This window comes from Beta vulgaris, chromosome 6, assembly GCF_026745355.1.
Source record: "Beta vulgaris subsp. vulgaris cultivar EL10 chromosome 6, EL10.2, whole genome shotgun sequence".
Taxonomy (NCBI): domain Eukaryota; kingdom Viridiplantae; phylum Streptophyta; class Magnoliopsida; order Caryophyllales; family Amaranthaceae; genus Beta; species Beta vulgaris.
This window is the reverse complement of record NC_079207.1, coordinates 27,127,856-27,150,980: the sequence shown is the minus strand read 5'-3', so window position 1 is coordinate 27,150,980 and position 23,125 is coordinate 27,127,856. Positions and strand designations below refer to the sequence as shown.

General features: G+C 35.0%; 1 long non-coding RNA gene across 2 annotated transcripts; it reads right to left on the bottom strand.

The window, feature by feature from the left end:
* Positions 1 to 20,593: 20,593 nt before the first annotated feature.
* LOC125498334 (uncharacterized) lies at positions 20,594 to 22,885 on the bottom strand. 2 transcript variants are annotated; one of them, XR_008969842.1, is made up of 3 exons: positions 22,509 to 22,885; positions 21,973 to 22,078; positions 20,594 to 20,873 (listed from the first exon to the last, which is right to left on the bottom strand). It is a non-coding gene; the product is annotated as an uncharacterized LOC125498334 (long non-coding RNA). The 2 variants fall into 2 exon arrangements; XR_007275254.2 differs by lacking the exon at positions 20,594 to 20,873 and adding an exon at positions 21,801 to 21,891.
* Between the last annotated feature and the right edge of the window lie 240 nt (positions 22,886 to 23,125).

Below are 23,125 nucleotides of genomic sequence, written 5' to 3'. Positions count from 1 at the left end.
CTACGAGTTTGATTACAACCAATCATTTTATTTTTCCTAAAAGTAACTAAGATAGGTGCTCCCAGATGTCCCAAGCGCTCATACCATGTGGAGGAAGCCAAGGCGACAAAAGCGGAAGAAGGTGAAGCAATAGTGGTGGAAAGAAAATAAAGAGCTCATGGACTCTCACATCTCATTAGCCGGGTCTCCATTGTAAATCCTTCACGGAAAATCCGAAAGGATCAAATTCCACTAACACAGAATTATCAGTGGTAAATTTGCGAACGGAAACTAAATTTTTGACAAGTTGGGGAGCATGAAGAACATTTTTGAGGGTTAATAAGGCATGGAAGGAAGGTAAATGAGTGTCTCCATAACCATGAACAGGAATAGAATTACCATCCAATAATTATACCACGAGAATTGCTTAAATTAAAATAGGGAGAGAGAGTACCTTGATGAGAAGTCATGTGAGAAGTGTCGCCGGTGTCCATATACCAGTTTGGGTCATGAGGAGTGAGCCCAAGACTGTACATAGCTGATTCAATGTCAGTTGGGCTGGAAAATTAAGGTGAAGGTGCTACTGCAGCCACATAAGCTTGTTATTGGGGATGGACTGGTCTGGAGCCTAACACTTCAGGCCCAATCGGATGAGAAGAGGAAGGGGGTCTGGGCCAAGAGTAAGTGGGGTAAGAAGAGGGAGGTAAGGCCCAAGCACCTTGGCCCCAGCCCCAAGGCCACGCAGTCAGTGTTGGCCCTTGCCCAGCCATAGCTTCGCCACCAGCCTGATTGTGCCCACCACTGCCACTGCCGGAGTTCCAGCCACCACCGTTAGAGTTCCGGCCACCACCATCGCCGAAATTACGGTTTTTACCATTGTTGTGGCCATGATTTTGACCATTATTTCGCCCACCTTGAGAGTGTGAGAAGTTAGGGGAGGGCTCCGGCGCCACATCATCAGTTTCACGGGCCACCAAGGCGGTGCCGGTGGAGGCTTTTTTTGTAAGACCGCCTCCTCAAGTGTGAGCATCGAACGGGGTTTGTAAAAAGGAGGAAGAGGGTCACTTTGGCGAATAAGAGTAGCAACTTTGATTGTAGGAATCTGTGAAACCGGAAACATTTGAAAACCGGGGATCCCACATTCTTGAGTTGATCTGATGAGGTCTTAAGATGTTGACAATACGCAGAGGCATTAGGAAAATCCTCTATATACATATTAGAGAATTCTTGTTCGAGAGTGACGGCATGAGAATTCTTATTATCTTGAAAAATATCACGTAAGCAATTCCATGCCTCCATAGCCGTGGAATTGGGCTTAATGATGGTGTGTAATAGATCATCATAAATGGTCGCATAGATCCATTGGAGGACCTTAGCATCAAGAGTAGACCATAACTCCTTTTCATCATCCGTGGAGGGAACATTCTCTTTCCCGTTTTCCGGTGGAATAATATGGTGGATGACTTTGTGAGAGCGAGCATGAATTTTGAATAATTTCGCCCACGTAGAGTATTGAATATTCTCCATAGCAAGGGTGATGGAGATGTGGTTCCGGATGTTTGAAACCACAAGGGCAGGATGAAACGACGACTTGCCGTCAGTCATGGCGGTGAGGCAAGTGGGGCAGCCAGGAAGGAATGCGGCGCCAGTGGAGGGCTGAGTATGCAGCGGAAGAAGAAAAGAAGGAAGGAAGGAAGGAGGAGAAAAACCAGCCCTTATGAATGCTATGATACCATGAAAGTTTTCCTTATCTTTCTCATTGCACAATATTCATAATATATACAAAGTTAGGCTGCAAACTAGGAAGTAAATAACAACTTTCGTAACTATCCTAAACACAAGAGATAATCAAGGATTACAAGATCCTTGACTTATGTACATCAAAGAATATTCTATACTAATATTTTATTAAAGACTAGTCTACACTTAATATCATTCGTCATTGATCACGGTCTATATCATCCATTTTCAGTTTTCTGATTAAGAGTTGTTTTCACAATATCCTATTCCTACTTCCATATGTATTTGCGTGAATTTGTGTAAGAGAGAGATAAAATGTCTTGTTTTCCGCATCTAACATCTAACTCCAATTACAAATTTCAATTAGAAAATCATTTTAAGTATTGTAAGATTTAATAATTTAAAATACCAAGTCAAGGGTTAGTATATTTTTCTTTATTTTTATTATTATAAATTCCAATAATTTCGGAACTCCTATTAGTCAATAATGATAGGTAGAAAAACAAGTAATTTGAGATGTGTTCCATTCAAATTGTATTTAGGTAATTAGTCTTCCAATTTATATCTTTAAGTAGTTGATATTAATTATAACATTTTGATTTTAATCTTTGTCAATTTACAAATTGAACCATTATTATCTTCATTATATATTACTAAGATTATGAAAAGCTGACATTTTATATTATACATTACGAGTTAACGACATATAACGTTATAATATTTGGTTATATATATTAGTAAGAAAGTAAAATCAAAGTGCAGTGCTATTTACAGGAGGGAGTAATATTATGTAAATCGCGCAAAAGTTTAGCTACATAATTCAAAGTAATATAAATCTAGTAACAATAGTGAGTGCTCGAAATGCGTTTGTATTTAAGTTAACATTGTCATATAATAGGTCATGATCTATAAAAAAAATTGATAAAAAAAAATAACATATGATTTTTGTTTTTTACTCACGAACCAGAGCATATGATTGTAAAGAGATTGTAATAAGAATAGAAGTAGCCTATCCAAAAAAATAATTTAGTTATCTTGCAACAAAAAAAAAATAGTAATAAATTAGTGGTGGCAAAATAAGCTCTGATTAAGTATTTTTTATTAGGGGTATATGGTTAATGTTTATAAATAAGAGCAAAAATTTACTCAGATTAGTGCCTCGATTACTTGACCAAGTAAGTTCCCCGGCCTCATTGTTTTTCCATAAAAAAATCAGGCATTATATTATTAAGGGAAATCCATTTTCACGAAAGTTAACAAATTCTGGGGTCGCCTTTTAGTTATAAAACTTACAGTTGGAATACGAGAAAGTTTGGGCATTAAACAACTTGAATTAAGCTAAGATTTCAGGCCACTAAAATTGAAATTATATGAAAATATTAGGATACTAAGATTAGATTGGGCCATACCTCAAGGCACTAAAAATGAGCACAATAATTTTGATATGAAAATGAGCAAAAATATATAATGAATACATAAAATCAGCCGAAAACAATAATATGAATAAAAAATTGTATAATGAGCAAAAGTTTTTTAAAATGAGCAAAAATTTCAGTTTCCAGCAGTTTGAGCGATGTTTTCAGTGGAAGGATCCACCAAAAACTTACCGTGAAAAATGAAAATCATCCCTTTTGCTTATTTTACAAATTTTTGCTCATTTCAAGAAACTTTTGCTCATTTAGGGAACTTTCTTTAAGAAGTTTTTTGCTCATTTCAATTGAGTTCATACGAAAATGCATACTTACATGAGAAATGAGAATAATTTTACGCGTTATATCTCTAATGAACAAGTGACGTGACTCTAATAAAAAAGTGATGTAACTCCAAAAAAAAATAGTAGAAAAAACATTTTGAAAAAAATGTTTTTTTTTGGCTCGAAGTTTTTCCGGGGTATAACTCCAATGAACAAGTGTTGTAACTTTAATTCAATCGTGTGATAGGGATTCATTCTCATTTCCCATGTTATCCTGCCCATATACAATGGCGGATTTTAAGAAGGGCGGGCAGGAGCTTGGCCCCTCTTAGATTAATACAATAAATAAATGAGAACGTATTGTGTCGGACTCGTCCGACCATAATCTTTGGTCGGACGACTTCAGGTGGTTCCAATTTTTTTTCAGTTAGTCTTAATTTTTTTTCTGGTAGGCTTAATTTTTTTTCAGGTAGTCTTCATTTTTTTCAGGTAGTCTTCATTTTGTTTTCAGTTAGTCTTCTTTTTTTTCAGTTGGTTTTTGTACTTCAGTTAGACTTACTTTGGGTTTCAGTTGGTCTTTATTCTTTTTCAGGTAGTCTTCATTTTTTTTCAGGTAGTCTTCATTCTTTTTCAGGTAGTCTTCATTTTTTTTTCAGGTAATCCAACTGAAAAAAAACAAAGTCCAACTGAAACAAAATAAAGTCCAACTGAAAGAAACACAAAGTCCAACTGAAAGAAACACAAAGTCCAACTGAAAGAAAACAAAGTCCAACTGAAAGAAAACAAAGTCCAATTGAAAAACAAAACACTAACCTCTGCTTTCTCTCACTTTCTCCTTCTTCTTCATTCCTCTTAGCTGATTTTTTTCTTCTTTGTTAGATTATGAAATTATTGCAGCTCACTTCTCAACTTCAAGTTAAACAATTAATGGCGACCTAGATATTCCAGTTTCATTGCAATTATGTTTTTGAGGAATTGAACTGTTAGTATCTCGAGGTTACAAAGTTTGCTTCTGTTTGTTCTCCAATTTTGCTAGGAATGTAATATAATTTTACAAACTCCGGTCCACCAAAAGTAAAGCTTTCCAGTTTCCCCTTACCGACGGAATGATTGAACAAATCCTTGAAGATTGATTATGGCAGATTTGAAGGATTATATGAAAATCCAGAGAAGAAGAAGAAAGAGGAGAGAGAATGTGACCTAAAAAGTGAAGCAGAGAGACGATGTATTGGGCTCAGCCCGTCTGACAGTAAACAATACGTCAAACGGTCTGACACAATACTTTCACTAAATAAAATAAGGTTGGATACAATTTATTAGACAAAATTCAAGTTGGCAAAGTGGTGCAAGTTGTGCAAATTTTCATTTAGAGAAAAATAACATCCCGCGTTCGATTATGGCTATAAGCATGCACATGCTTCTACTGCCTCTTTCCTCTTTTTTTCTTTTCTCTTTTTTTTTTTCTTTTCTCTTTTTTTTTTTTTCCTCCTTTTTTCCATTTACTGAAGTATTGGGACTTCAAACAATTGCATGACCTACAAATTCTTTATAGCTACTGATAATAATATATGTAACCTTTAATATGCTTCTATTAGTATTTTATTAATCTTTAAAATTTTGCAATTGAACATATATTTTTACTTGGCCCCTGTAAAATGGTTGGTGAAGATCTGCCACTGTCTATATATAAAATACGAAGTTCATAATAACCATATAAAACTAGTATTTATTGTTAAAGTTAATGCTTTAAAGTAATTAGTTATTTAGTTTCTTTGATTTTAGCCACTAGTATTGATAGTCAAATTAGTATGTTTAGCGTAGTAATAGTAGTGGGCTACAATTATGGACACTATCAAGAACTACCCCACTTAAGTTGGTAGTGGATGTTAGATTTCATTTTGCTTTGTCAGTTACTTTATAGCCTATAAAAGACATGGTTTCTTCCTAGTTTAATTGAATGAGAATGCAGTTGTCTTTCTTTTCAACGTCTCCTTTGTAATTTGCATTCTTATCTCCAACATTCGTTGCTGATCTAGGTCAAATGCTTGAATATAAAGTTGTATTCAACTTTTAGAATTTAACGACCATAGTCGCTTAAATCTTATGAACTTTCACAGTCAGGTAAGAAAACAACATTATATGATTAAAGGATCATAAAAACTTTCACGATCCGAATGTTGCAAGTGGGAATGTTAAAGAGATCAGAAAGATCAGGTGTGCCTCATTCCTGAGTGACGCTGCAAGTCAATTTGACTCTTTTAAATTTAATAGCTTGTTTATTGTTTTGATAAAGTTGTGCGATCTTAACGTTGAAAGGCAAAGAAGAAAAAATCTTGTCAATTATAACGAACTTAGCTTTCAGAAACAATTCATACATGCACTGAAGAAAAGTATTAATTAGCATTTCAGGGAAAGGGATTTAGGTAGAGAAGGGCTTCAAGAAAGTGCAAAAAATCCACTTTAGATAGGTTGGTGAGACAATTATATAGATTTTTTTACTAAAACCAATTAACTTGCACATTTATTATTATATTGTTATGTTAATGTCTACTAGTCTTATATGCACGCGATGCGTGCGAAAATATGTAAAAATATAAATTAGTTACTAATATGATCTAGTAAATCAGTAATTTTTAAATTTGTAATCGGTTTACTAAATCAGGGATCTTTATTTTTTTTCAAAAATTTAGTTGAGAATGAATTAATTGATTGTGTCGTAGATTTTCATTATTTTCTTTCTTTTATGCCTTTTCTATCTTTTAATTTTTTCATTAATTTGGTAGTTACATTCTTTTATATATATTTTTCTCCTTTTTAAATTTTTTCATGTCCTACCCCTATAACATATATAGCCGGCAAGTTGAACTGACTCGAAATCTGAGACTCGTTTTCTCCCGAATAACCCGTCCCGAGACTCGTTTTCACCCGATAACCCGATACGAAAGTTAATAGATCGAATCCAAATCTACCCGGCTTGGAAGTCACCCGTCCCGAAAGTTAATACACCCGAATAGGAAGTGACTCGACTCGAATTTGAACCAATAATGATGACCGAACCCGACCTGAAAAGTTATCATATTAGTTGATTTTAAAAAAATTTTAGGAAAAAATTGTCATGAAATACTATATATGATTTTGCCACTATTCATTCATTATTTAACTTACTCTCGTTAGTCTTATATGTGTTTTATTTATTTGCGACTTTGAAAAATCGATTTAACCCGACCAGATGCGACCTAAAATCTTATGGACTCGAGATGGACTCGTACTGGAACATACCCGACCCGACTCAAACACAAAGTTGACCCGATTATGATCCGTCCCGTATGACTTGTTTACCATCTTTATTATAATAGATAAGCATTAGATATATATACCATGACTTTTTTTAGTAATAATGTTTTCTCATAGGTATAATACATTTATGATTATTTTTAGATTTTGACTATTTGTATTTCCTTATACACAAAACAATCTTAACCATAAATATTTAAAATGGGAAAAATTATAAATAAAAACAACAATTCAAGTTTCATGAAATACATAACATTTCAAGAAAGCAGATCTATTATATTATGGTCTTGTTTTTTTGGACATATTTTCCGTTCAGTTTAGTTAAGTTCAATTAAGTTAAGCTATGTTCACTTAGTTTTCTCTCACGGTTTTCATTCATATTAGTTCATTTTGATGCAATTCAGTTTCTGTTCAATTCAGTTCAATTTAGTTCAGCCCACGTCAGTCCAAAAGAACAGAGCCTATATAAAGACTATAATAGTTCTCATAAAGTTTCAAAGAAAAATAGTGTTGCATGAATATATGAGATACTACATTGTACAAAAAAAAAATACTATCAATCAAAGCATTGTCCTAATATAAAAAAGGGAACAATTCTATTACAAAAAGTGTTGATTACATTGTGCATCATCAAAATTCTAATTTTGACCAAGCCCACCGTTTCTCTTACTACCAAGTAACAACTGGACTATATAGATAAGTTTCATATTCAAGTCAAAGTTTGTTGTACAAAGCTATAATATGTTCATATTAGAGAGAGACATGGCTTATAACGTACCTGATTTACATCTCTCTTCCACTTTCCCTCTATATGAAACATCTCTCTTCCACTCTCCCTCTATGAAATGCATCTCTCCTCTGCTATGGGGTATATCTATCTCTCCTAGCATCGTCTGTGACTCCATTGGCGACTGTCTCTACATCATACGTAATGTCAATTGGCGACTTCATCGGTGCCGCTACCTTAAGTGTCTTACCCATCTCACTCATGTCTTCACGAATTTCCCCATTTTCATTCACTACTGGGGGAAATTGAAATCAAGTAGTAAGTTTACAATTTCAGTGGAAAAATGAAGAAATTGGATGCTAATTGTTTGGCAACTCTTCAACAACAACAGATAGGGACAAGTGTCGATTTAGTTTAAGTTGTGCAAGGTTGCCAATTTCAATATTTACTTGCAGGTTAGTTTTTGCATGTGAAAGATTTTGGTAGAAATTTTTTTCTTGTAGTTACATTTTTCAGTACAATTGATAAAAAGTTGTGTGGGTTTTCTTAATTTCTTGTGAATGAAAGAGATAAGTATGGGTGCTATTAGTTCGAAATTAGTTTTTTTTTTCTTGTTTAGAAATTCAATCGGATGAATTTAAATTCCCCATATAGTTCTACATTTAACATTATTTTTTATGAAAAAGATAAATTCATAATAATCAAAGGGAAGAAGTTTCATGATGCAATAATAGGGTAGAAGAACTTTCTTATAATGTCTAGTTTTATGATTATATGGATATAAACGCATATAAATGAATCACACTAACTTAAAAAAAATTTACTTCACTAATTAAGAATGTTATGATGCAAATTTAATTGAAGTTTAAATTTTGAAACTTAAGTATTGTAACATTGGTTTATTGTGATTTTGGTTTATCGTAAGAACATACCTTTTTTTTCTCTCTCTTGAGTGAAACTGCAACTCATTTAATTTGCTTGCTGCTCTTCATGGTGTGGGTCACTTAATCTTGACTCCATAATTGAAATCACCAGAAAAAATAATTAGACATTACAGTTGTACAAAGAATATGGGGAATTTTTTTTTAGTTATGCTTTATAATTACCTAATGTTGATTTTCCAATTAAATTATGCTGATGCAATGGAAGAAGATGAACAGAGAACAGAGTATCTCGAAGGATTGAAGATTTTGGAAGAGGAAGAAAATGGAGAAAAAAAAACAGTCGTGTGGTTTTTTGTTTCTATATTTTGGTTACTGTATTAGTGAACTGCTTGTAGTGGCAAATTTGTTTAGCGAGAGTAGTGATTAGGTGTAATTTTATTAATTTAGTGAGGGTAAAATGGGGCTTTCATTATTTTGGTGTCCCCCTATAGTTCCCATATAGAATAGAGATTCTTATTATTTTTTCTACTATTACTATTTATCACTCCCTCCATCCCAAAATATAGTTCCTATTTTCCTTTTTTCACGATAATTTATGCAAGTAGGGATAGTAAAGATTTTTTTGTTTATTTAAATAAATGTTGTATGGGAAAAGATGATTTTAGGACAGATAATAGAGAATAATTGGTGAAAGAACATTAATTGTACTCCCTCTGTCCCAAAATATAGTTCTGATTTTCATTTTGGGTGTCCCAAAATATAGTTCCCATTTCCATATTTAGTTCCACATTTTTTCGTAATTTGTCTAGAAAAACCATGTCCCATCATTTATTTGCTTCTTGAATTTTGTTTTTTCCTTTGTTTATTCAACCAAAATGTTACAATTAATGCTCTTTCACTAATTATTCTCCATTCTCTCTCCTAAAATCATCTTTTCCCATACAACATTTATTTAAATAAACAAAAAAGCTTTACTATCACTCTTATATTCTACTTGCATAAATTATCGTGAAAAAAGGGAAATGGGAACTATATTTTGGGACGGAGGGAGTAATATTTTGGTTGAATAAACAAATGAAAACACAAAATTCAAGAAGCAAATAAATGATGTGCTACGGTTTTTCTAGACAAATTACGGAAAAATGTGGAACTAAATATGGAAATAGGAACTATATTTTGGGACACCCATAATGAAAATGAGAACTATATTTTGGGATGGACGGAGTATTTCCTTAGTTCATCTTTTCATGATGTAATTAAATGGCTCAGATACAAATCAATGACAATAATCACACCCATTTATAGAAAAATTACTCCTTTTTTGCTTTTTATGGTTAAAATGTCTCAATGATAGAGCCAAATATTAGTCCCAAATTCTCAATATTTACTTTCAAATTATCAATAAGACAAATTTTTAATAATATGAAATGAAAGATATTAATGATCAAATGTCCATAGTAATCTATACAATGTGTGACAGTGTATACACGCCACGTGAAACCTCTGTTACTATACTAGAATTGTCCAATGTGTGCATACGTCATGTCAATTAACAAAAGTAAAATTATATAAAAAAATTTTATAACCAATTTACTTACACTTTTATTATTATATTCTTATGGTAATGTCTATTCTTATTATTCTTTTTACTATTACTACTTATTAGTTCCTTTGTTCATCTTTTCATGTCGTAGATTAAATGGCTCGGATTCAATTCAATGACAATAACCACGCCCATTTACAGAAAAATTACTCCTTTTTTCCTCTTTATGGTTAAAATGTCTGAATGATAGAGCCAAATATTAGTCTCAAATTCGCACTATTTACTTTCGTATCATCAATAAGACAAATTTTTAATAATATGAAAGTAAAGATATTAATGATCAAATGTCCATATTAATCTATACAAATATATTAAAAGGCGTGCGTTATAATTTGTACACACCACATGGTACCTCTGTTTTTGTTTTTTTTTTTTTTTGATAATTTTCTCATTTCATTGATCAACATTCAAGCAATTGTACAGGATCATACATGAGAGAAATGGAACATGAAACATTTGGTAGTCTAGAAAACTATAACCAGGCAACAAAATCAGAATTTCTATGAAGCCCTTGCTTCGCCAAAGAGTCAGCCACAATGTTCGAACTGCGTAATTGGTGATGGATTGAGATACACAATCCCCTTGATTGTGCTGATCTGATAAAATTGAGGATGAAATTCAAGTGCCAAGGTCCACCATGAGGGAGAGAGCACCATTGGACTGCATTATGGGAATCAGATTCAATTTCAATGGGTTGTGACTTGAAGCGATTACAATTGAGTGAGATTTGGATGGACCGATGGATCGCCAGGACTTCAGCAGCATTGATTTCCATAGGGGGAATCGGGCAAGAGAAGAGGCATAAAAATTCCCCCCTGCTGTTCCGGAGAACACCTCCAATGGCGGATCTTTTGAGAGTGGGATTATATGAGGCATCAACGTTCCACTTGAGGGAAGGGGGTAATGGAGCCACCCACTGGAGGGTCTTTCTGGGATAGGGAGCAATGACTGAGGGGGGTAGATTCCATTGAAGGCAGTTCGGATTTCTGAGAACTTCCTCCGGGGAATACGGGAAAGACTCATCCCCTGCTTTAATCCACCATGCTAGCCTTAAAAGGATTAAATCCTTTAACTGAGAGAAGGTGAAATGAGAGTGGCTAAAGGTTCTACTATTTCTTTCTTTCCATATTGACCAGGAGATCACGAAAAAACTTGTTTGCCAGACTTTTCTGAAGAAGCGATTTGAAGAGGGATAAGACCATTGAGAGAAGGCATCTTCCAAGGATTTTGGGGTTACCCAAATAAGATTCCACAAGTTCTGCCACCATCCCCATATTTGAGATGAAAATTCGCAGTGAAGGAGAAGATGAGAACATGATTCTGGAAATTTTTTGCAGAAGATGCACCAGATTTCAGATTCTGGAATAATGTGCAATTTAACCAACTTTGATTTTGTGTTTAGTTTCTCCATTAACGCTAACCATAGGAAGATCTCAATTCTGTGAGGGACCAAGTTTTTCCATAGTCGCTTTGTAACATGGGAGAGGTAGGTTACATTATTCTCCTTTGCTGCCGCCAAATAGAAAGAGTTCACTGAGAAGTTTCCGGACTTATCATAGGCCCAGATCTGCTTATCTTCATTATTTGGATCCAAATTAGTCTGTAGAAGGATTTGAGAAAGGCATTCCCATTCCTCTAGGTCTCTAGGCCTAAGAAACCTGGCCCAAGAGAAATCCCAGACCCATTCATTGTTTTTCCACGACCCCATTTGTGAGATATAGCCAGTCTGATTAAGAGAGAGATGAAAAAGTCTTGGGCAGATGACTTTGAGCGGATTTTCTGAGGCCCAACAGTCATACCAGAACATAGTTGAGGCCCCATTACCAATCTTTCTTCTTGTCCCAGATTTAATGAAAGTTTTTGAGACTGGATTGCGCAACAGGGAGTTACAGATATTCTTCCATATGCCACCTCTTTTGATTTCTGCAAAACCAGACATTGTTAGATAGCATGGGTAATTATATTTAATATTTATAATCTGTCTCCATAAAGCAGATTTTTCTATGAAAAAACGCCATAGCCACTTGAAGAGAAGTCCTTGATTTCGGACTTGAAAATTACTAATGTTCAATCCACCATGAGACTTTGGGAGATGAAGGATATCCCATTTAACCAAAGGAAGACCTTTTTTTTCCGCTGAGCTGCTCCAGAGGAAATCCCTCTGAATTTTTGTGATTTTGTTTACAACACCTTGTGGGATGTGAAAGAGAGACATAAAATAGAGGGGGAGATTTGAGAGTGAGGCTTTTAAGAGAGTGATTCGGCCTCCAATTGAAAGGAGACGGGATTTCCATGAGGCAAGTCTTTTTTCCATTTTCAGGATGATTGGGTCCCACAAACTAAGCCGAGAGTAGCAACCTCCGATGGGTAACCCAAGGTAGGTGAGGGGAAGAACCCCAACCTTGCAGTGAATTTTTTGGGCCGCTTCAGAGAGCCAGGATGGGTCCACATTAATACCGTAAATGGCACTCTTGTGAAAGTTGACCTTTAGTCCAGAGGCTAATTGAAATATGATAAGGGTGTTTTGTATGTTAGTGAGGGATTGGATTGATGGGTTACAGAAGACAATAGTGTCGTCAGCGAATTGGAGATGGGTGAGTGAGGGACCATTTTTGCTAATCGGTATGCCCGACCATAGGTGAAGGTCAGTGGCTTTTTTGATCAGTAGGTTCATTGCTTCAACTACAAGCACAAATAAAAAGGGGGAGAGGGGGTCTCCTTGCCGGAGACCACGGTGGAGTTTAAAGGGGGTAGTGGGTGTACCGTTTAAAAGAACTGAGGCTGCCGCAGATGTGACGCAGGATGAGATCCAAGTACGCCATTTACTTGGGAAATTCATTTGGGATAAAACCCAATCTAGGAAAGCCCATGAGATGGAATCAAAAGCTTTGTGAAAATCTAATTTAAGGAAAATGGCTTCGGTTTTGTTTTTTTTACAAGAATCCAGGAGTTCCCCAACTATTAACGCACCATCAAGGATTTGTCTGCTCTCTATGAAAGCAGATTGATAAGGCCCAATCAGTTCATTCATCACTGATTTTAGTCTGTTGGCTAAGAGCTTTGAGATGATCTTATATATGCATCCGACCATACTAATGGGTCGGAAATCCTTGAGATCATTGGGATTTTCGGTTTTTGCAATGAGGGCTATGAAGGCAACATTACTTCCCTTAGGAAGTTTTCCTGTCTTCCAGAATTCCTCGATAGTCAAATATACTTCCGACTTGATCAAGTTCCAGGCCGCTTTAATAAATTTGAAATTAAACCCGTCAGGGCCCGGGGATTTTGATGAGTTACAGGAGGCTACAGCATTATCAATTTCCTGATTGAAAAAGGGGGCAGTTAGCATGGAGGATTGAGAGGGTGTGATGTTGTTGAAGCCCAGATTTTGGAAGGTGGGTCTGTCGTGGTTATCTTCTGAGAATAAGGAGGAGAAGAATCTGATGGCTTCGGCTTTGATTTCTTCGGGTTCAGAGATTTCTCGGTTTTTTATGCGAAGGAAGGTTATGGTATTTTTCCGTTTTCTTATTGATGCGAAGGCATGAAAAAATTTCGTGTTCCTGTCACCAAGTTCTAACCATTGCGCTCGGGACTTTTGCGCCCAGAAAATTTCTTTCTTTCTCCACCAGGCCCATAAGTCAATCTGGGCAAGCCTTCGCTTCTCCATTTCATTCTGATCAAGGTGTCTTGAGTTTGCAATTTCATCCCATTCTTTAATTTCTGCTTCGAGTCTATTAATGTGCGCTTCAATGTCCCCAAACTCCTCATGATTCCAGGCTTTCAGATCATTTCTGATGAGTTTTAATCTACTCATAAATGGTTCATCAGAGGATTTGAGCCATGCTTTTTTAACAATCTCCAGACAACCCTTATGTTGCAGCCAACAATCCTGAAATCTAAAGGGGCGAGGGCCCCAGTTTATATTTTGAGAATGGACCAGCAGTGGGGTGTGATCAGATACACTTCTTCCTAGAATGGAGACCTTTAGATCGGGAAAAATTCGAAGCCACTCCGGATGAACAAAGAGGCGATCTATTTTACTTTTAGATTCACCTCTAAACCACGTAAACCACCCATTGGAGGATGGTATTTCAGCTACTTGGAGGTCATGTAGGAACTGATGGAATTCAGATGAGCTATGCAGGTCAATCATTTTACTCCCCCTATCCTCCTTGCCCAAGACCTCATTAAAGTCACCTCAAAGCAGGCATGGAGTTACTACTTGAGAGCAGAAGTTGATAATCTCCTTCCATACCTCTGCTCTACGGATACTGCAGCAAGGGCCATATACATTAATCAACGTATACTAGAATTGTCGAATGTGTGCATAAGTCATGTCAATTAACAAAAGTAAAATTAGCTTGCAACAAGATTTGAACCCATGACCTTTTGACATTATACATGACACAATTACCATCTTAACCAATCATGTTTTAAGTGTCCACAAAAAAAAAAAAGTGTCCACATTATTATATTTGTACCTTTTAAATATTAATTTTTTCTTAATATATTTTAATGGGAATGAAAAAATTGCATATCAAATTCGAAAAAACAATATCAACCGGAGGCAACGCGAACCCAAATACTAGTTAAAGTCTAAAAAAGCAATCATGAATTTAAGAAGAGAATGGTTATTATGATGGATCTCTTTAAGATATTTAAACTTTCTTTACAAAAAAATCGAATTTTTTTTTGATACAAATTGAAGTATATTATAATGATCAAATATTTGCTTTGGAAATCAATTAAAAACAACAAAAAGAAATTTCCTAAAAAAACAGGAACAACAAAAGGAACGTGTTGTTATTTACTCCTTTACTTTTTTATTTTTTATGATTAAGAAATAAGCATGTTCATACGTTTGAGTTTTTGACACTATGAGAATAATAATTCATATTTATAAAAATTAGGAATATTGGATATTTTAGAAACATATGTTGAAACAAGACAAAAAAAATCTTATCATAGTTGTTTCTTCTTATAAAATTTTATCATAATTATGCAAAAGAAACAAAAACCAAATTAGTAACTTGGGTCTTATAAAGGACACCAAAGAAAAGCTAGGAAGCTAAGGATCGAATAGTGTATCATCTTCCTCATCGTTAGACTTCTTTCATTCTTCCTATTTGGATTGCCTTGATGGTAGAGCTCTTGACTACGATATGTCACCTCTAAATAATTCATACATTATTCGTAAGTGCGCCATTTTCAATTTTGAGTATTGTTTTTTTTGTTGTACCGTTTTTGTTTTGGCGAAATTTTCAAAAATATTTTACATCTTCATCCTCCTTCACCTATCGTTGAATCTAGTTAATTATCAAATAGCTCGACAAATAGGTCTAATTTTCTTCTCTCATCTCTCTCCTCTTTTCATAAACTTTTGTGCAACAAAAAAAAGTGGAGGAAATATATAAAAATATAATTAAGTGTGATCTTATTAGATTACCTTCACATATTTTAAACTTACAAACTTCTCGTAATTTACTAATACATAATTCAAGATACTAATACTCCAAATGAGATACTAACTGTGCATAAGTGCATTGTGAAGTGTTAGCTAAGAATTTATCGTGACTTTTATCCATGTCGATTGTTTGTTCAAATAACTCTTACTATTAAAGGCGCCTTAACCCGTTAATGATTATGGATTACATGAATGTTAATGCACGTTCCAAGGTAAGAAAAAGAACACTTAATAGAAAAAAAGTAAGAAAAAGAAAATGACAAAATGGGTAATTTTAACTCCCAAGTACCGCAACAATTAACAATAATTACAGCAATGTTAAGAAAGTGTAGTTAAAGGTAAGTAGGATTGATGATTTATGTATCAACTTTTACCAGCCAACCTGTGGCTATGTAATGACTAATCACCCAGAGATTGCTGGGAGTTGGGACGTTGGTAACTTGTAAGCTATACTAGCTTTTCGCTTTAATTTGGTACCATCTACTGCCATCTTATACTATTCTTTTACCATATACTCAACCACTCAGGCACTGCTTAAACTAATATAGGAACCCATTTTAGGACCAAACAACCCAACAAATGTGTCAGTAAGAACTGAAGGCTCTATTATCTGCGAGCCACTAATGGGGCGCGATCTTGGGTTACCGTGCCCATTGCAACTTATTAATTAGCTGTTGTTTTAGCTCAGCATTCTATGTACCACTTTGTTGTAACCACGTATAGTTTGTGTACCGGGGTAAAAAATAATATAGGTTGAAAGTTGAAACATGAGATCTGTACATTTATTTGATAAGTAAAATCCTCACAAGAGAAAAAAAATATCTAAAAAATGGAAAAAAATCCTCCCATAATATAGTGCTCACTTCTCAATTTTCACAAGAATTAAGGAAAATGGAAAGACTTTAGGATTTCACAAAAATATATATTTAAGTAAATATTTATTGGGCATTTTTGTCTTGGAACTAGTTTTTTTCTTCTTTTTCCTTTAAAATAAAATGAAAGAGCTATAAATATACCTTGGAATTGTGTAAAACAATAAATAGGGGCACATATTTTAAAAGAAAGTAGAGGTATTTTGGAAAGTTTTATGTAGGAATGAAGGATAATTTAGTCCAAACAAATTGATAAAAAAGAAATATGCACAAAATTTTGGGACACCCAAAGAGAAATGCAAGCACTATATTATGGGACGGAGGGAGTAGAATTTTTTGGTTAAAACACCCTTACGTTTGGTGATTTTTAAAAGAATCCTCTTTTTTTTTTTTTTTTTTTTTCAAAATGAACCCCCAAACGTTTTATAAAAATTTTGGTTGCACCCCCAAAACCTAACTTCCGTCAAATCCAGACGTTTGTGGGGCTCTTTTTTTCATTTTCCCTCCTAAATGTTGCGTGAAATGACATTTGTATCCTTGGGTAATAAAACCCTTCAACTAACCTCTTCATCTCTCTCATTCAATTCTTGCGTTTCTGATTTCATCTCTGTCACTTGCTTCAGTCAGAAATTTAGCATCTCTCTCTTGTCATCATCTACACCTATTCATCTTCTCTTTCAGTCTCTCTCATCCAGCACTCTATCTCTCTCGTCATCATGGAGACTCGTGCATTTTGCCTTTGTGATGCTCCTGATTTTTTGTTCAACACCACCAAATTTTCCACCTTTGGCTTAGTGTCTTGAATCCTTGTGATTTCACTCTTTAAAAATGTTACTTCATGTGTCAACAACCTCTTCTCCAGCACCGGTTTATTAATGCCCACCACTCCTCCTAATTCTTGTCAACCCATCCACAGAAGCCACACCCTTCTCTTCTAGTATGAACATCTGAGAATTTGCAGGCATAGAAACTCCTCACAGGATTGTCATGCATCCATGACCTCAAAATCTTAGCAGGAATTCGACAATTGCATTTGGTTGCCATAATCATAATTGAACAATTAACCCAAATTAAAATAAGCAAATAAATCCTAGAATCGCAAAATTACCCAAAATTTAATGCCTAGATATGAATGTAACACTTACTTGATTTGAAGGATGTTATTAGGAATTGTCAATTGAGAGTGGAATTGCAATTTTTCGTTCGAAATTTCGGATTAGCAGCTTCAATCTGGGGGTGTCGGAAAATGACCGTTGTGGGAGAGGGAATATCCTGATTTGCGGATGAAGTGGTTGTTATATAATAGCATAGGTGGTCCCCACAAACGTCTAGCTTTGACGGAAGTTAGGTTTTGTGGGTGCAACCAAAATTTTTGTAAAGCGTTTGGGGGCTCATTTCAAAAAACAAAACAAAAGGGGGATTGTTTTAAAAATTACCAAACATAAGGGGGTTTTAACCAAAAAAATCCTAACTAATATAAGATGTAATTTTTTCATTACTCTTTCTTTTAAGCACAATTATAGTGGAAATTAATTTAATTTCGTCTGTACATTTATTTGATAGGTAAATTCCTCACAAGAGAAAAAATATCTAATAAGATGTAATCTTTTTCATTACTCTTTATTTTAAGCACAATTACAGTTTAATTTAATTTAATTTCGTTCCGGTCACTCATTTTCGTTCATAGCTTAGTTCAGTCCAATTGAGCTTAATTTAATTCAACTATTTTTCTTTCACAATTTATTTTGATTCAGTTCATTTCAACCCAAAAGAACATGATCTTTTTGCTTATTTGGTTGAAATTATAAGATAGAAAGAGAATTGAATCAAACAAAGAAGAAATAGTGGAAAGAAAACACTTATGAGGTACTTCCTCTGTATTTTTTGTAGCTTACCTACATTGATTGTGCGCGTTTACTAATATACTTCTTTGATTTTAAATATCTTTTTTTTGCTAAGTAAATTATTATTCATGAAGCATCAATTACAACCAAACTAACCTAGAGAAAGACAAACCAACTAGGTTGGACTCTCTTTGTCCTTTAGCCTACAACCAAGCCAGCTAGGCCATCAAACTCTAATCCAATCAAAGGTCACCAATAGCTAGTCTCATTGACTAAGTTTAGTGAACCAGTCATAATATTTCCTAGCTATTTTCTTAGGTAAAACTGAACAAAACTCTAGCTCTTACAACATACTTGATCTGTTTACAAACATGGATGATATTAGGAGCACAATGTTTCCAGTATACCTGGTTGCTTGCTTGCCAGATGTTATGCACCAATGTTGCAATTCCTTCCAACATTATATTCTTTTGGATCTTCGATTTTCTACATTTTAGTACCCAAATGATCAAATGTTGCCTTTCCTCTGTTGTTGCATGTATTCCTAACCAAGATTTAATGTTGTTTAAGCACTAGGCACTAAATGAACATATGAAAAATAAGTGAGAATGAATCTCAGATTCATTAGCACAAATCAGAGAATTAGCATTAGAGATGATGCCAATCGCAGCAATCTAGCAGTAGTCTAGAGTCTTTGTGTACTGCCACCCAAACTATAAATTTGTTATTAGGCAAATTTAGTTTGTTCTAAACAGTATTATCCCAGTGAACTCTAGCTTGTTCTCCCACCAATTTCTCATATATTAGCTTCAATGAATATTTACTCATTTGGCAGAGTTCTCTCTGTGTGACGATTTGTTTTAATTGCTCTTTCACCATGCAAATCTTCTTCATGGGTCGTCGTTTAGTGTAAAGCAATAGGTTTTGCTCTATGGTGGAAAACGATAGCCTAGGTGATATCTAGCCGTTGCAATTCGCCATGGGTCGTCGAAAAAAACCTCAAACTTCACCACAAACATTGCAAGCAAAAGAGGGAGTGACTAGGGGCAGTACGCCTGCACAAAAAAATCCATCCAATGGAACAGTAACCAATGGAACAGTAACCCGAGTGACTGAAACACCAAAAAGTGCGATTGAAGAGATGAATGAGATTTTTAAAGCACAATGCTCTGCTCAGATGAGTGAGAGTAAGCAAGGAGAAGTAATTGAAGCAAAAGAAACTACTAAGGCCAACCTGATTGACTTGGATGAAGGAGAAGAACAAAATACAGGATCTGGAGGTGCTGCTAGAAGATTGAACCTTACAGAAGGAGGTAAATGGGCGAATATTGTTGCTGGGAAGACCCTTACAGCTAAAGGAGCATCTCTCACTTTCATCCCCCCAGTAATGAAAGATGGTAAGCCTGTCGCTCAACTATCTAAGTCTGAAGTAGATGAGTTAACAGAGGTATGGTCTACAGCAGTGATATTGTATGTTGTAGGGTAGCCCCATCTATTGGAGTTATAACTCGATATATTGAACAAGTATGGAACTATGTTTCTAAACCTAAAATATTCCTTCATGATAAAGGGTATTTTGTGGTGAAATTTGCTTTAGTGGATGATAAAAATTAAATGAAGTGTTGTATGGAGGTCCTCACATGCTTAATAGTAGGCCAATTATTGTAAAAGCTGGGACTTTTGATTTTGATTTCCAAGCAGAGATACTTAGGGTTATACCACTGTGGGTCAGATTATATAATCTGCCATTGAACTATTGGGGCAAGGAATCATGGAGTAGGATTGGAAGTATGATTGGTACGCCACTCTTTGCGGATGAATGTACCACATTGCAACAGAGGATTACTTATGCCAGACTGTTGATTGAAGTTGATGTAACTAAACCTTTTACCTCAGGTGGTTACTATAGAAGAGAGCAATGGGAAGGTAAGAACACAGAGGGTTCACTTTGAGTGGGCTCCAGCATATTGAAGTAAATGTTCTATCATAGGGCATGATTGTAATAAGTCAAACACTAGTGCATAATTAGCCTAAAGTATCACCCCAAAAGTGTTACTTAATGGCCTAAAAGTGTTGATTTAGGTCATATGTAACACTTTTATAAGTGAAACATCTGCCCCTGCTACCTATTCTCTAAGGTAACACTTTTCAATGCTAATGTTTCACTTTCTCAAGTGTTACTCAAAATTCTCTAACGTAACACTTTTTCTAAACTAATGTAGCATTTTTACAGTGTTACTAATAATGTTTTATGTAACACTTTTTCGTCTATAGTAGCATTTTCTATGTCATCTCTTGACTTATAGTAACACTTTGTTAAATATTATGTATCATTTTAATTCAGCATATGTAACACTCTATTAGATTTTTGGCAACACTTCTTATCAGCTAGTTTTATAGTGTAACACTTCTATTTCACATATCTTATAGTAACATTCTTTAATTATTGACATACATACAATGATAATATAGTAAAATGTATAAATGTAATAATTGAAGAGGAAATAAAATAATATTATTGATATAACTGAGTAGAAATACTCAACGACCCAAAGAGTATACTCAATCGAAAACATACTATTGCATCCAAAATATAAATAGTTAATCTGAAAATTAAATCATAAAATCATAATATATACATCTCTCTTTAAATAAACCTAAATCAATCTTAAGGTCATTCTTTCATTATTCTTCAATTTCATTATCCATGTACGCATGCTTCTCGATGTATCATGCATGCTTGCTACTCTAATCCACCATTATTTCCATCATCCTGCAGTAAGGAAAAAAAACTTTAAAGTCTTATATGATAACAAATCTAGTCTGCCAAAAAAAAATAAAATTAAAACTAGTAATATACTTGATGCACCCATATGTTTAGTTAGAGACCATTTAGAATCAACTCATAAGATCACATTCATAACTATGACCATAGTACGAACTTAAGTATCAAAAACAAAATAAAGATCCACACACACATGGCATGAGTAAATGATTTTAAACATAAAAGTTACCTCATACGCATTGCGAATTTGAACGATACAACCTCCTTCATAATCTCGAATGATACTTCACTCCCAAAATTATCCTCGAAGAATAACCTCACAACCGTAACGAAAATCACTAATCAATCTTAACCAATCTAAGAAAATAGAACCATAACCAATTCCTAATTTAGAAATTATCAACCTTTAGTACCCCATTTCATAATCCTCAAATCATAATCAACTATAAATTCAATAACAGTACTAACTACGTCACTCAACTAGCATCCTCAATTCATAATCATAATTCTAGATTGTAGAACTGAACTAACTAAACTACTCACATACTTTTACTAAACAAAGAACAACAGTACCAAAACCACAACCATAAATCGACGCTAGCACTAACATGACGTGACGACGTTTTGGTAGTGTAAAACAGCCCCACAACAACCCATTACAACCACGACAGAACAACAACAAAACAGCACAAACAACAATCCGACAACCGTGGCACATCACCACCACACCACCACAACAATCCCAACAACAATAGAACAAAACTACCAACAACAATAATAACAACAATAACTTAACTCGGGCTTGATATTTGTAAATTTTAAAAAGAAATCAGAAATTGGAATTAATAGGTACTACGTTTTACATCTGCTCATTTGGAGCAGGGACGAACAACACAAGCAGAGTCGGTTGTCGTGAGACAATGCACCGCCGCAGGTGCGGCGAATCGGCGCAAATCAGACGTAGTATGACTTGTCGACCATCAATCAGCCTCCTTGGAAACATTTTCTGCAATGTCTTAATATATATTAGGAGTCTGGACTAGATTTCTATTGAACTTCACCAAGTATCAAAGATTTCTCCACTTACATTGACTCAAGCTATCTTTGAGAACATTTTCCCATAGAGTTGTGCGTCCTTTTTATTGTATTCTCTAATCTTCTCTTTCAACTTCTTGTATTCCAGTTTCACATCCCTGCAACATTACAGAAAGCAATGGAACACTTGGTACTTAGTCGACACCAACAACCAACTTGCTAGTATATACAGAGATTAAGCCAGATGCACATTACGCAATGAGAAATTGATACTAGCTGCCCCTTTGGCAGGTGGTACTAAACAAAACTAATGGCGATGAAATCATATTGCAAGGAATCCTCTACTCATAACCGTGGTAGTGGAATTTCACCCTCAAAAATATGATTTTCTTCACACATTTATAGTTCAGAATCCCAATCAATACAACATCTAGAGTTAAAATTGATGCAAACTCATATTTACAAAGAAAAACATGTTAGGTGTGAGTTCTTATTACCCTAAAAATAACACAAGCATTCTCTTAAAACTACACTAAAATCAATGATCATTACCAGTACTTAACATCACTAAAATTTATAACCACCTACCAAAGAGGCAGTTGGTTGCAATGTAACAGCCAACTTGCTAATGCAGTTTATGGTAAAGAGAAATTGACAAGCCAGAAGCCACGGTGTAATCTATAACGACAAGAAGGTAGTGCGTCGCAATTCTGGCAAGTGTAGCAACCATGTGAGGAGTCAGAGAGAGAGACTGTGACAGACGCCATGGTCGTGGTCCGACGATTAGCACAGCTCCGACGAGCAGCAAGGTGGGGGCTAATCTTTGGCCGAGGCGGTAGCCGGCAGCCGCCTGAAGTAGAGCAAGCAGGGGTGGGGTTTTATGGGAGAGAGAATGATGGGTTTGGGGTTCTCTATTTTGGGGCTTGGGGTTTTTGAGAAAATGACGAGATAAGCGAAGGAGTTAGGGTTTTGTTTATTAAACCGACAAAAGCAACAAAGGCAAACCTCCTCCAACCGACTAAGAAAATCAAATTAAGGGAATCTCACTTTCGCTTCCTATTTGGGCCAAATAGCGCTCAACTTAAACTTAGAATCCATAATATACATCAACAATGTTATGGCGAAAATTGAACCCTTTTCCTTTTATGCCTAGTTGTAAGTTTCTACGACATAATATATCGTTTTCAAGTAGGAAAAAACACCTT